The sequence below is a fragment of the Nicotiana tabacum genome, chromosome 23 (genome assembly GCF_000715075.1).
Source record: "Nicotiana tabacum cultivar K326 chromosome 23, ASM71507v2, whole genome shotgun sequence".
NCBI lineage: Eukaryota > Viridiplantae > Streptophyta > Magnoliopsida > Solanales > Solanaceae > Nicotiana > Nicotiana tabacum.
In genome coordinates, this window is record NC_134102.1 from 114,919,707 (window position 1) to 114,935,298 (window position 15,592).

The 15,592-nt window shown below is 39.5% G+C and overlaps 1 pseudogene; it reads right to left on the reverse strand.

Annotated features, from left to right (window-relative positions):
• LOC142177339 (phosphatidylglycerophosphate phosphatase PTPMT2-like) overlaps positions 1-15,592 on the reverse strand; it is a 101,525-nt pseudogene that overhangs the window by 14,871 nt on the left and 71,062 nt on the right.

A 15,592-nucleotide genomic window follows, 5' to 3' on the forward strand; every position in this document is an offset into this window, starting at 1 on the left:
TGTTTCGTCGAAGGTCGACAAGTTGGGAATTTTATAACATGTACTTTTGGGGTGAGACTAGGGTGCTTAACATTATACGGTGGTTATGTTATGAGTTATGATAGTCGTATAATAGTCAGGTGTTATGTTTTGAATTCAAGCGAGTGATGGAACAAAAGTCGATGAAAGTCATCACAAGTTACGTTCATAAGTTTTATTGAAACTTTGGGTCGAATGTAACTGAGATTTTCTCTTAATATACTTAGAGTTATGGGATTTTACAACCATAAAATTGAATATCTATGAGTCTAGTTTCTAACTTAAACCATTTGTCAATACGATATCAGAGTAGAGAGATATGGGCAGTTTTGCGAGACTGCGCAGATTGTCACCTACTTGCTTAAATGAGAGTCCAAATATGGCCAGTTCGGGACGTCCAAAGAAGCATGTTTAAAGGCCCATCTCCTCCTTATATTAGACTGATAATAGGGCATAATAACCAGACATAAGTTCTGCAAAACGCCTCCCAATTATTTCCCACAAACCCCAATTGATTTTCTCTCCCTTTCAAGTTCTAATTGGAGGTAAAACTTAGAGTTTGAAGACCCAATATAGGAGCTGAGCTATCCAGAAAATAAGGTAAGTTTACTGCTCTCTTTCATCCATTTTTTTCTGCTGTAAATGCATAGTAAGCCGTTCTATATTTGTAAGAACTCACAGGACGGTGATCGGAAGCCGTGAGTTTGAGTTATTCACTTGTAGTGGACTATTTTGTGTTACTGTTGGGCTGCGTATTTTACTACTGTTTTGTGGAGTTTTGGAGTAGGAAGGGTGTGGAGAAATACCACATAAATTCAGGGTGGTGGGCTGGTCGTTCGTCGTATGATTTTCGGGTTGTTTGACACTACTATAGTGGTCGTTTTGTATATGAAGAGATTGGGTATGTTGGGATATTTTGTAGTATTTTGTGGTATATATAAGGTTGGAAAATAATGTATGTATGTTATTATTGTTATTTTTTTGGTGTTGTTGGTGTTATCTTGAATTTGGAGAAGTAGGGATTATACTGCCCGTTTTAATACAAAATAAGCTTGTCGTTCGTTGTGCCATAGTTGTACATTTCGTAACTTAATGATAGTATTATTATCGTTGTTGTAGATTAAGGTGCGAAGAGGCGAGTTAAACTTGGTGATTGGAAAGATTGTTATAAGGTATGTTAAGGCTAAACCTTTCCTTCATTTTGGCATGATCCCGTAACTACATATGTTTGACAATGAGACATAATGAGAAATTCGTATTCATGAATTTATTCACATTATCCTAGTCTCATAAGTTACAGTATTCTCCCTTATCGGGACTTTATATCCAGTTAAGTATTATTTTCTTCCAGTCAAGAGATCAGATTGTCTATATATACATATACACACAGAGTATTACAATATTTTCACCACCATCAAGCTATAATCTATGGGCAAGCCCCTATTGGGCAACCTCTTATCAGATGATAAGTTATATACCGAGCCTACTATGGACGAGCGCCTATGAGCGAGCCCAAGATGGACGAGATACATAGCCTAGTGTGGTGGAGCGCCTATGAGGGAGCCTACTACGGCCGAGCAGTTATATGTACCGAGCCTTATAGGGCCGAACATTTATTTTACTTACTATATTGAAGGAGTTGAATTAGTATCAATAGGTAGGTATATCTCCAGATCATCTTTGACTCCTAGTTACTTTCAGTTATTATATTATCAGTTCAGTTTCAGCTTTCAATTATGTTATTGCCTTACATACTCGGTACATTATTTCGTACGACGTCATTTTTCTGGGGACGCTGCATTTCATGCGTGCAGGTTCAGACAGACATACATGTAGACCTCCTCAGTAGGTGTTTCCTGTGTTCAGCCTGATCGATAAGCTCTACGTCCTTCGGAGTTGTCGGGTCTAGGGTTTTGTGTACATCTTCTGTATGTATGTATATATGTTATGGGTAGGTCGGGCCCCTGTTCCGATCACAATACATCCATCAGTAGAGGCTTGTAGACATATCCTGTCAGCTAGTGCAGTATGTTGGGCTTGTAGGCCTGGTATGTATATTTTGTAGGTTTGTTAGCTGTAGTAGTTGTGACGGCCTTGTCAGCCCAACTTTTTATTGATGTTTAGTCAGTGCTAGTTTTCGTTCAGTTTTATATTTTGCTTCGTAAAGTGTCTTGCAATGTGGCCCGTGGACAAGTTATGACATTATATATTTAGAGTCCCTTAGTCGCAAGTTGGTATGCTAGGTTAGGTGAGGCACCGGGTGCCGGTCTCGCCCCTAGGTTCGGGGCGTGACAAAACGGACCTTGAATTGAGTAAAATTTACCAAATACTTTGACCTACCAGGGATCTCGATAAATCTGCAAACCCTAGTTTTGATAACACGTCTCTAAATCTCCATGACTTCAAACTACAGTTGCTGAAGAGTTGGTTTAAGATGAATTTGGGGATTCTACAATTGATTTTATATGATGATTGTTGGTGTAAAGGACTGATTACAAGTTATAGATTCTCGTTTTGGACCAAAAATAGGAGATGAAGTCTAGGCCAAAGAATCTTGAAAATGAAATATAATCGACGTTCTGGATTTAATCGATGAAATATGGATCTGCGATCTCCCTTTGCTAAATCTAGATACGAGATCTCCCTTTGCTCAATAAGAACTGGGTCGGCATTGTGCCTTTACTCGATGGGAGGGTTTCTAGAAGTTGTTTGATGTGTTTTTTAGAAGGATTCGATGGGTTATATTGAGAAATGTTATATGTGTGTTTAAGTATATTTGGCAAATCATACAAAGTGAAATAAAAAACTGGAAAAAGAGACGCTTAAAAGAAGTTCTGTTTTGGGGAAAATTAGAAGGGAATTGAAAAACATTGCAATAGGGAAAAAACACGGAATAGTTGCCCTAGATATATCTATTGCAGCGGTTATAAAACATCATTGCAATAGATTTCTCTACAGCAACGGTTATTATAGTAATGCAATGGTTTATATGAAAAGTATCTTAATATCTTAAAGATTCTTATGCAACGGTTAAAAACGTTGCTATAGACATTCTATCGCAACAGTTATGGAACCGTTGCAAAACAAATCGTTGCCACATGCCCAAATTCAGTCAATTCTTAAAAGCTAACACGGATTTGTTTGCTTTCAGCCATGCAGATATGCCGGGCATCCCAAAGGAAATCGCCATACACAAATTAAACGTCGACCCCATCCACCATTCGGTGAGGCAGGTCAGGCGCAAATTCAATCCTACAATCAATGACGTAGTGCACGAGGAGGTGAAAAAACTATTAGAAAATGGTTCCATCAGGAAGTCGAAGTACCCCAAGTGGTTCGCCAACATAGTAATGGTTAAAAAGAATAATGGGAAATGGCAGATGTGCATGGACTTAACAGACTTAAACAAAGCACGCACAAAGGATTTGTTCCCACTGCCTCATATCGACCAACTCATTGATGCAATAGCCAGGCATGAGCTACTAAGCTTCTTGGACGCTTACTCGGGCTATAACTAGATCTTCATGGAAGAGGAAGATCAGGAAAAAACCACGTTTATCACCCACCAAGGAACGTATTGCTACAGGATCATGCCCTTTGGACTAAAGAACGCGAGGGCGACTTATCAAAGGTTGGTGACAAGGATGTTCAAGGACCATCGCGGTAAAACAATGGAAGTATATATAGCTGACATGCTGGTCAAGTCCAAAAGGGGAGAAGATCACGTCGACCATATGAAAGAACTCGACATACTTAGACGGTACAAAATGAAACTGAACCCGGAAAAGTTGCATTCAGCGTATCCTCAGGAAAGTTCCTAGGTTTCCTGGTATCACAACGAGGGGTCGAGGTCAACCCTGACCAAATCAAAGCCATCGAGGGGATACCCGAACTCTTGACCACCAAAAAATAGGTCCAAAGGTTGACTGGTCGCATCGCCGCCCTATCCAGGTTCATATCACGATCGTCAGATAGGTTCCATAAATTCTTTGGCGTACTTAAGAAAGATAACAGTCTCTAGTGGACTTCAGAGTGCGTCTAGGCTCAGAGGGAACTAAAGGTATACTTGTCATCGTTGCCCATGCTTTCAAAACCAGATTAGGGGGAGCGTCTCCTCGTTTATCTAGTTGTGTCCGAGGTAACTGTAAGCGCAGTCCTAATTTGAGAAAACAAAGGTACGTAATCTCCTATCTAATATATTAGCAAAACACTACTCGATGCTGAGACAAGGTACCCATACCTCGAGAAACTAGCTTTGGCCTTAGTCGTAGCTTCACGAAAGCTTAGACCATATTTCCAATGTCACCCCATCTCGGTCGTCACCACTTTCCCCCTAAGAAGAATTTTACATAAACCCAAGCTATCGGGAAGGATGGGCAAATGGGTTATCAATCTAAGCGAGCAAAATATCATGTACCAGTTATGAACGGTGATAAAGTCACAAGTGCTCTCTGACTTTGTCGTCGACTTCAGCACAAAAGTAATACCTGAAGTCGAAAGGGAAGCTGTCCAAACTTCCCCCCAAACACAAGACCTTTTGGTCCTATACACCGATGGTGCATCCAACGCATCGAGGTCCGGGCTGGGACTCGTACTCAAAGTCCCAACAGGCAAAGTAATTTGCCAGTCCATAAGGTGCCTAGATATGACTAACAACAAGGCCGAGTATAAGGCCATCATTGCATGATTGAGACTAGCGATCAAGTATGGGGCAAAATGGTTAAAATTACACTGTGATTCCCAGCTCGTAGTCAACCAAGTCACAAGGACTTTCCAAACCAAGGAATAAAGATTGCAAAAGTACCTGACCGAAATCTGCAAGCTGCTGCCAGAGTTTGACGAATGTCAGCTCGACCAAATTCCACGAGCATAGAACGCCGCAGATGACCTCGCTAAACTAGCCACAGCCACCAAAAGCATCACAACCGGAGACAAAAATGTGGTCCATCTCCTCAACTCCTCGCTAGTCAAATCGATGTAAGAACCATTAACTTAACTTGGGACTAGCGCAATCGTATTATCACATACTTGCAGGACGACATACTCCCATGCGATAAAAAGAGGCTAAGAAACTGAGAATGCAAGCATCCAAATACAATATCCTCCATAACGACTTGTATAAGAGAACTTACGGCGGCCTTTTAATGAATTGCCTGGGACCAAACCAAACTCGGCGTGTCCTTGAAGAAATCCACGAAGGCCATTGCAGGGCTCATTCCGGCAACCGAACACTGGTCAGATGCCTCATACGGGCGGGATATTACTGGCCCACCATGAAAAATGAGGACACAGATTTTGTGAAGAGATGCGAGCAAAGCCAGAAGTACGCCCCAATGATTCACCAAGAGGGCAAACACCTCCACTCGGTCACCTCACCTTGGCCATTTATCAAATGGGGAATGAACATCGTGGACCCCCTCCCGGCAGGGCAAGGTAACGTACGATTCCTTTTGGTTTTAACTGACTATTTCTCTAAGTGGGTAGAAGCAGGAGCATTCACCTAAATATGGGAACATAAATTAATCACTTTTTTATGGAGAAATATCATATGCCGATTCGGCCTCCCCAAAGAAATCAGTTGTGACAACGTACTCAGTTCACGAGAAAGAGAACCGCCAAATTTTTCGAGATATGGAATATCAAAAGAATACTCTCAACCCCGTACCACCCTGCTGGCAATGGGAAAGCAGAGTCTTCCAACAAATAAATACTAAACATCATGAAGAAGAAGCTTGAGATCGCCAAGGGACTGTGGCCGAAAGTACTACCAAAAGTATTGTGGGCCTACCGAACAACTCCGAAAATGAGCATAGGAGAGATGCCCTACTCTTTGGTATACGGGACCGAGGCAGTAATACCAGTCAAGGTCGGAGAACCAAGCCTAAGGTACTCCTATGATATCGACGCAAGTAATGACGAGAGCAGAAGGCAGGAACTCGACGAAGTCGACGAACGAAGAGATATGGCTTAAATAAGAATGGTCACCCAAAAGCAACAAGCAGAACGTTATTACAACAAGAAAGCAAAGGCCAGGAAACTCAAAGTCGGGGACTGCGTACTGAAAGCTAAAACTCAAGCGAGCAAAGATCCCAGATAAGGCAAGCTAGGAACAAATTGGGAGGGCCCATATAAAATCATAGCTGAAGCAACCAAGGGTTCGTTCCAACTAGAAACAATGAAAGGAAAGCTACTACCAAACAATTGGAATATTAGCTACCTCAAATACTTCAACTTATGAGAGAAGAAGCGTCCCCCAAGCCGTACTCTTTTTTTTCCCTCACTTGAGTTTTGTTCCATTTGGGTTTTCTCAAGGAGTTTTTTAATGAGGCGACGAAGGGAATATTTCGAGTCGAAGTACACAAAGGAAGGGCCGTGGTTACTATTTCATTGATCTCCCTCTCACTATTCTCCAGATCAACCAATGAAAGGACTAAATAGACTAGGACTAGGACTCGAATACCAGCCAACACCCAAAAATTTGTAAATTTCTCCAAGTATGTAACAAAAGCAATAATGTCAAAGCAATAAACGTTACATTTATCAGAACATCTTTCTTAAGTTCATGTTATGTTCGACCTTGTTCGAACTAACACCTACCGGCCCTCAGCCATGATTAAATTCAGGTTATGTTCGACCTTGTTCGAAATTTACTACCGGCCCTCGACCATAATTAAATTCAGGTTATGTTCGACCTCGCTCGACCTAACACCCACTGGCCCTCGACCATAGTTAAATTCAAGTTATGTTTGACCTCACTCGAACTAACACCTACCGGCCCTCGGCCATAATTAAACTCAGGTTATGTTCGACTTTTCTCGAACAAACAACTATCGGTTTTCGGCAGCTTAATGAAGGGTCACGACTAAACAAGTCGACGACCTTGGCTATTTTTCAACGCAAAAAAAAAAGAGTGCAAAGGCAGCCAAACAACGAAAGCAAAAAACATACAAGTACAGAAAGTAAACCACATGAAAGAAGCATATGCAGAGAGCAACTTTGGCATGACATACTTAAAAAATATTTTTTACAAAGGCTCATGAAGATGTCGCCAAACATACACAATAGTTTACAAAAAAGAGAAGAAAAACTACTGATCACCAGCATCATGATCTTCTGCTCCCCACCGCCTCGGCCACTGACACCCTCGCCATCTTGATCTCCCTCACCACCATCGCCTTCGCCCTCTGGATATATGCGGTATCATACCAGGCAGCCTCCTCAAGTTGATCTACACCTTCGTCATCACATTCGCCGACCTCAGGCGTAGCATGATCATACCCACAAGCCAGTCAAGCCTTGCGAGCCTTCACACGAACACCTTCAAGGGCAGGATCAGAGATGGACCCCGCCACATGCAAATCTAGACATAAATCCATTACTCATATAAATCCCGAGAAACATTGGGAAAATCTGAAGTACGGGAAGAGGACGGCTGTGCCAGTAATTGGGCCTTCTCAGCCTCCAAAGCAACCACTAGATCATGGAGAACATAGGTCTCTCTTTCCAACTCCCCCATCCTTTCATCAAGTCGTTCTTCCTTGAGCTTGGCTGTCATTAAGTCATTCTCCCATTCAGAACTGAGAGCTCGAATCACCACCTCAATGGACTCAGCCTTATTCAGAGCCTCCAACCGCGCCGCCTCAGCCTTCTCCAGCTCTTCCATCGTAATTGTTCTCGATTCCCCCCTCCAACCTCACCTCGACCTGAGTAAGACCTTCGTCAATTATCCTTAGCTCTTCTGCGTCCATATCAGAATCAGATCCGACATCCTCCTCAGCGACGGCCTTGCCTTCATTGCTCGCCGAAGGAGGTGCATCCGCTGTAACACCAGAAGATGAGCCCTCATCGCGTCCTGGAAGAATAGGGCCACTTTCTCCCACCATGTCGTCGACCACATGCTCAATGGGACGTATATCCATATCCTCTAAGCCAACGGCCTTAGGACTAGACTTTGGGCTCTCCCTGATAATCACTGTGACTATCTCCCGAAGGCTAAAGCCGCAATCTCCTACATTAACAGCCACCAACCTATCGCCCACGACCCTCCTCTTACAAGGCATCAAGTCCTCATCGCCCGGCAACAACTCCTCTTCTTCATCTATGAGAGGGTACAAGGGAGAAGTCGAAGGCTCTACGACTGAAGTCTCCATGGCTAAAGAAGAAACACCGGCACAACAACAGGAGAGACCGAGGAGTGGGCAGAATTGGCCGCAGTCATCGAAGGTGTGGGCGCCGAAGACACAACAACCTTTATCTTACGGAAGGCAGGTGCGGAAGCTTTAGACCTCCTTGAAGACCCCCTGGTCGAAGCTGATAAATATACGAGGAGAGAGGAAAGTTGGCAAAGGTGAACGAAAGAGAAAGAAACCCATGATGCCAATAATAAGAGGAACTTACTAGTCGAGAGGGGAGCAAGTCAAAAGTTCTTCAAAAAACTCGACCACTCACAAATCCCTGCAATATGAGGAAGAAGTCGACCAACCCAATCGGAATTGTCGGCGATCGAAGGAACATGCGTAGTCTTGGCTACACAAATAAGGGACGTGAAGTTGAAACCCATGGTCGGGCACAAGGAAAAAATCAAGTATCTACAAGGAGGTCGAATATTTATGAGTATAATTCCAAGTCTCGGGGAAACCGTTGACATTGGCCACTACGTCTTCGGCCTTGACAAAGAAGAAATTGAACCAGAATTGGCGTTTGGCCTTGTCATCTGTCTTCACCACCAAATATTTACCCCTTGATGGCGAATATTTACCATCGCCCCTATAAAAGCTAGGGGCGAAGAGATGTATCAAATATCGAAGCGTTAGTTTGACCCTGACCAGCTCGACAAATTTGGTGAGCTTCCGGATAAGTTTGTAAACATACGGCGCGAGATGAGATAGGAAAACACCGTAATAACGGTAGAATTCCTCCGCCAATGGAAGAAGAGGAAGAATGTAGCCAACTTGGAACGGGCAGGCGTAGAAGGCACATTACCTAGGATGGTGAGTCATCACAGCGTCCCACACCTACCGGAATCAACTCAACATGATTAGGAATATTGAATTTAGCCCTGAGCTCTTCTAATTCTTTCATCGTCATCACTAATCGAAAAGCCCTAGGTTCGGCGTCAGGGGACTTGGTGAAATTAGATCGCGAATCGGGGTTGCGTGGAATTATATCTTCCACCAATGGGAAGGCTTCGTTGTCAGCAGTGGCAGGAACACCCTACTCATAGGGTTTCGAAAGAAGAAGAAGAATGAAGAACATGATAAGCCTCAGAAATTGAAGAAAAGGAGTGCTCTGCAAAGTAAGTAAGGCAAGTTGGTGATAGCGGAAAAGAAAGAGTTTGAAAAGTTCCAAAATCGGAAAAGCTTCCCCTATTTATAAGTTTAGGAGGTACCATTATCGAAATAATATGGGACATAATTAGCACGAAAATCGAACCGACAAAGCCAATCAAGAGCTTCACCTGAATCGATGCAATGCATCGGGAAATGGCATAATTATTAGGGCTGCTTATCGGACGAATCGGGCGGTTATTTACTCTTAACGGCTTGGCTTATCGATTATCGACTTTTAAATGTATTAATTCGCTAGCCACCAGATAAGATATCAGGTAGATTGGTATCGGTTTAGCAATTATCGGGCGGTTATCGAGCCACCCGATAATAAAAAACCTGTTTGGACTGACTACTTTTATTATGAGACCGAACTAAAATTAAATAAAAGGGCTACTGGAAACACCAAGTATACCGTTCAACTAGCTAGTTTGTTGGTCTTGTTCACAGAATGATAGAATTACAATTCATAAAAGTTGTGTAGAACCTTGTGAATGTTCTAAGAAGATAATTACAGTAAAATCACATTAGTTTTGTGTCTTAAGTCAGAATACAACAAAGTGTTAATTAGCATAAAGCATTTGAGTGGCTTTAACTAAGCACTGTCCAAAGTAGTCATAAAGCAAATCACAGAGACACCATAAGTATAAAGCAAATCTCGGTTACAATATCCTTTCACGTGCATAATGCATTAATGCTCAGATTTTTATTTTTCCGGTGATCCCTTCAATAACAGAGGAAGAAACTTGAAATCACTTGTAAGAAACTTAACTAATTTCCTTGTCAAACAACTTCACAAAGCTCTAAACTGAAAGGCCACCCTTGTACCTGCAAGGCACTATCTTGCTTTTTCAATTTCTTTTGCAGTATATTGGGTCAAAGAAAAGGAATCATATACTATTCTGCATTTTGCCTAAATACTAGTAGTATATTGTATGAAATTTGAGAAGAATTACCATAGGGAAGGAAGATGACTGATCACTTTGTGAGGACATAAACAACATAGACAATAACAGGTAGCCATCCAAAGAGAGTCAGCAAAACACAAATCCAGTGCTACAGACCGGGGCATGGGAAATGATCAAAAATCAAAATTTCTATAATGTAACAGAACCGATGCACATCCATAATTTGAATTCTTACCAGATATATTAACACTACATGTCAATTGCTGAAGGGTCTTTTCCATCGCTAGCTAAATCTGAAGAAAAAAAATTAAAATAATGAGTTGTGCGATAAATATAAGCATATCCACAACACTTATATACAACAAATAAAGTAACAATATTATTACCTTGTTCAAGATGCTCGATTTTATCAAGATCTTCCTCAACACTAACATGTTATTTTAATTTTTTATTTCGAAGCCAATCTTGAAGACACACTAGAGCTTGCACCAACTTAGAAGTTAATGATACAGATTAAGGAACTAATCTGCAGAAAGACACAAGATCAAATTAAGACAGAAACATTAGTTAGTTTGAGGAAATTCAGTTAAAGATCTTGCTTATATCAACTAAATAAATGAAAGTTAAGTTATTGAACAAAACGATTGGCAATGAGCTAAAAGAGATAAAATCCTCAACTAAAAGACTCAAACCAAGCTTTGTTCAAATAGGAAAAACATAAATATTCAGGAATACAGAAAAAAATCACTAATAAGTAATGGAAAAGTCAAAAATCAAATATGCAATTCTAATGTAATAAAACTAATACGCAAATTAAGTAACAAGTAAGATGGGAAAAGGTATATTCTTTGCAGTCAAGAATCGGCTAATGATTAACATAGATCTACAAAAAGCATGATGATTAACATAAATCTACAAAAAGCACAAACTAATGGAGGTAAGCTAAATTTATAAGAAACAAGGAAGGAGTAGTCACATCGGCCATCCAAATATCAATAGCAGGGTCTTCCCCCATACACATAAGCTTCCACTTATGGTTGAGCTGCATGTAAGAAATATCGGTCATCGGTCCACATAAGTGCTTCATTCATTGTTATGAGCATCAAACCTATTCAAATAGCCTTAATGGAAACTTACATCTACTGCTCTGGCTATGGCGAGAGGGAGAGGCTTGACGACGAGAGGGAGATACGAGACAGCGAAAGGGAGAGGCGAGAGGGCTGGCATATGGGTTTCTAAGAGAAATTAAGAATAGGGTTTCCAGTCTAATAGAGTAAATAGTAATACGATGGCAATGGTCAGTGGAAGTGAAAGTGTGAAAGGTATTTTTATTACTTTAATATAGCAAATAAGGTGATGAAATACAAATATATATATATATATATATATATATATATATATATATATATATATATATATATATATATATATATATATATATATATATATATATATATATATATATATTCTTAACGGGTTAACGGATTATCCGTTAAGAAAATTAAATAATCCGCCCCCAAACCGATAAGCCGTTAATAAAATAAATTCAATCCGTTCCCCATCCGTTAAACCATTAACCCGATACCAATAAGTCATTAAGCCACTTTTGCGGTTCGGTTTTCGGTTTCGGTTCGGTTTTGAATACCTCTTGTCATTATGACGCACGAGGCCATGGTGTCACCTCTATTCATGGTCCAGATAACTCCAAATAATTTATCGAGCAATTCGATAAATTCAAAATATGCGGACCACAAAAAGCCACGTAGTCCCATCTCCACAACCACGATCCCTGTCAACTATGCACGACATTGTCCGCTCACCGACCTCGTACGGGGGCACGACCTTAATGAGCGGATGGACTAACTGTATGGGTCAAAATTCGCCCTTATAATATTTGGGACAAGATAATACTAAAAAAGGAATTTTCGAGTCGTCGTTAGTCAAAATGGGCTAGGAAGAAACAAGATCCATAGTCGAAGAGTCGGCGAGAGCCGTGGTCGAGATGTCAATAAGGGTCGAGGTAGAGTATCGTTGATAGAAATGTAACGACTAGTTTATAAGATAGAATATTGAAAGGTAATATTCTATTGGATATTCCCTACGCTTGTACTGTTAGGGTTTCATAGGAACATGTCCCATATAAATAGAAAAGAGAGACAATGATAAGGGCTTGCGATATTCATTTGTAAGAACACACTTTGACAAAAAGATTCTCTCTCTCTCTCTCTCTCTCTCTCTCTCTCTTGCTAATATACAAGCAACACATTTTCATTGAGATTCTTGTCAATATTATTCCATACTTTTTTATTAGATCCGAGAATAGCTCGAATATTTTTCATTAGATCTGAGAATAACTCGAATATTCAAGGATTTGTCTGTCACTCATTATTGACTGGAGGAACAACCATCTAATTTATCTTTTATTGAGTGAATCAATCCTCCTATTTACTTAAATGCCATTTATTGTTATTCATTGTTATTAAATATTATATTATTGCTTATGCTTTTTGGAACAATTATTGCATATTGTTATCACTATTTGACCAAATCCATCTAAAGTTTATTGCACCCTTGAAAGCTACATCTAGAAATATTATTGTTAACTAAGTTTAACACATAATTACATAAATTTAATTATTTGAACCAAGAGCCATATTTTTGGTCAAACATAACTCTTTACCAACACTTCCATCAGAACAACTACGATACCCTTCAAGTTAAAGATTAGCCTTGGTGATCAGTACAACAATACCAGAGAGTGCAAGAGATGCTATCTGCTGCTGCTTATATTCTTGAACAACCTGCTTAATAAAGGTATATCATCTAGCAGTAGGTAGTATGTTGTTGCACAAAACTGTAGGAAAAATCTAAACTTGGAAGCTAAACAGAACTGCATTTGTTATCTCATACATTTTTGTTTACCTTCCACTGGGAAGGAGCCAAGAACACTCGAGATCTTCTGGAGCGAACATAATCCAGTGCAGCAGCAGGAGTCAAGTGTTTATATTCCACCTGGAATTATAAGAGCATCATCATAGTTTTCAATCAATTCTCTTTTAGCCAAAGGAAGCTACCACGTAACAAATCACAACGGTTGTGCTCCTCCCCTTCCCGCTTTACAATACACGTAAGTAATCTGTCCATTACATCCATTCTCTACAATAGAGAAGCAAATCAGGAAGTGATGAAAGGACAAATATTGTATCATGGAGACACCTAAATGAGAGTAACTAAGTCATCAAAAGAACAATCTTCTATTAATAGGCCATCAGAAAAAGGAAACAAAAAGAAAAATTAATAATAGATGGTAATCACACTTCGGTTGATATACACAAATGAAGGAGCAAAAAGATAATCTCTAGTCAGAATAACAAGATAGTCTATTCCATGGACCTGAAATCACCAGTGAAAGAGATGTGAAACTACAACAAGAATCTAAAGGTAAGACCTTGTTTCCTATAGTTAATGAACTGCACACGCTAAAAGACTGTTACTCCAAAGCAGCGGCAAAATAATAATTACTATATACTCAATCAAATTAGTAGCCACAAATATTAGTGAACAAATATTAGTGAATATCAGGAAGACACCCGCTAGGGGTAAAGATAAAAGCATGGGAGTAATAAAAATGAGCAGTAGCACAATCTCTAGAGGAATAATAGAGCAAGAAGATTTTAGCTATGGTTTCCAGAAAATAAATACAGTTTTGAGAATAAACACGGTTATTTCAGATTTCAGTGAACTTTTTCCAAAAACTTTTTAAATCCGGATAGAGCCTTACCCTATATATTAGCCATGGATGTCTCTAGCAACACCCTGGAGAATTTAGAAATGTGTCATTTGTAGTAAAAAATATTATTAATAATATTAAGCCTAAGACTGAAAACTTCCTTATACTTGTAGAGACTTAGCACCAGCTTTGTGCTAGCTAATTTCTCCTTTTCAATTAACAATCTTGTTACATATGCTGAAGTAAAATCATTAGGGGAGTTCACACCGGGATTTTCTTATTAGAGAAAGAAACCATACCATGAACCGGGGAAATGCGATAACGACCCAGGAAATGATGAAGTACGTGAATCGACTCCCTCTTTGAGTCCAGACCTTTTAACATAAGATAAAGAATAAGTGACTGACTTTTTTATTGACAAGGATCCTGTAATCGCACATGCTCCAAGGACTTTACAAAATTAGGAGGCACACAAGTGGGTATACCAAGAAAAATACAGGTAAGCGACGAGGGAAATTGCCTCAACAAAATAAGTTTTTATTTCCAGAAAGATCTCCACGCTGAGGGATGAACCTCGCCAAATGATCTTGTGGATCATCCATCCCATCTTAAGTCTGAGACTGAAAACTTAAATTAATAACTTGAAATATGCATATAGAAAGTGTCTATAACAAAAGATTCATAGAAATTAATAACTTACTCATAAAAGATACATACATTGATCATACTCTTAAAGCTTCGAAGGACGAAATAAATTAATAATACTCTAATGGTCTAGTGGTCAATGAAGTAGAAGTAGAACTATAAAGTATCAATTCAAATCCCCACGGAGGCAAAAAATACTAGGTGATTTCTTTCCATTTGCTTAAGCCTCGATAGGTAGAGTTATTCGATAAATTTGTTGGCGATATGTAGCTGGTATTCTAATAGAACAGTCAGGTGCGCAAACTGGGTCTAGACATTACCGTTATAAAGAAAAAAGCGAATAAAAAGATGATAGTTTGAAAAAGAAGTAACTCGCTTAGTATAATGAAGATGGTGTTTGGCTAAAAAGTATAGATCTTGGTTCAAATAATTAAATTAATATGAATAAGGATTAATCTTAGCTAACAATAATATCCCTAGATGAAGTTCTTAAAGAAGCAACAAGTACTTACGTAGATCTGGTCGAACAGTGGTAGTGGCATACAATAAATATTCCAGAAATCGGAAGTAATAATGTAGCATTCAATGATAATGAACAACAATAAATGACATCTAAGTATATAAAAGGAATGAGTCACCCAAGAAAGGATGAAATAAGTGGATGTTCTTTCTAACAATGATGAATGATAGACAATCCGTTGAATATTTTAGTTATTCTCAGATCTAGTGAAAAAATAAAGACAAAAATTTCAGTGAAAAGGTGATATTTGTATTTTAGCAAGTGAGATCCGATTCTTAAGTCAAAGTGTGTTATTTACAAATGAATATCACATGTCCCCTATCATTATCTCTTTTTCTATTTATAGGGAACATGTTCCTAAGAAACCATAATAGTACAAGTGTAGAGAATATCTACTAGAATATTCTCTTTAATATCCTATCTTGAAAACTAGCCGTTATAACTC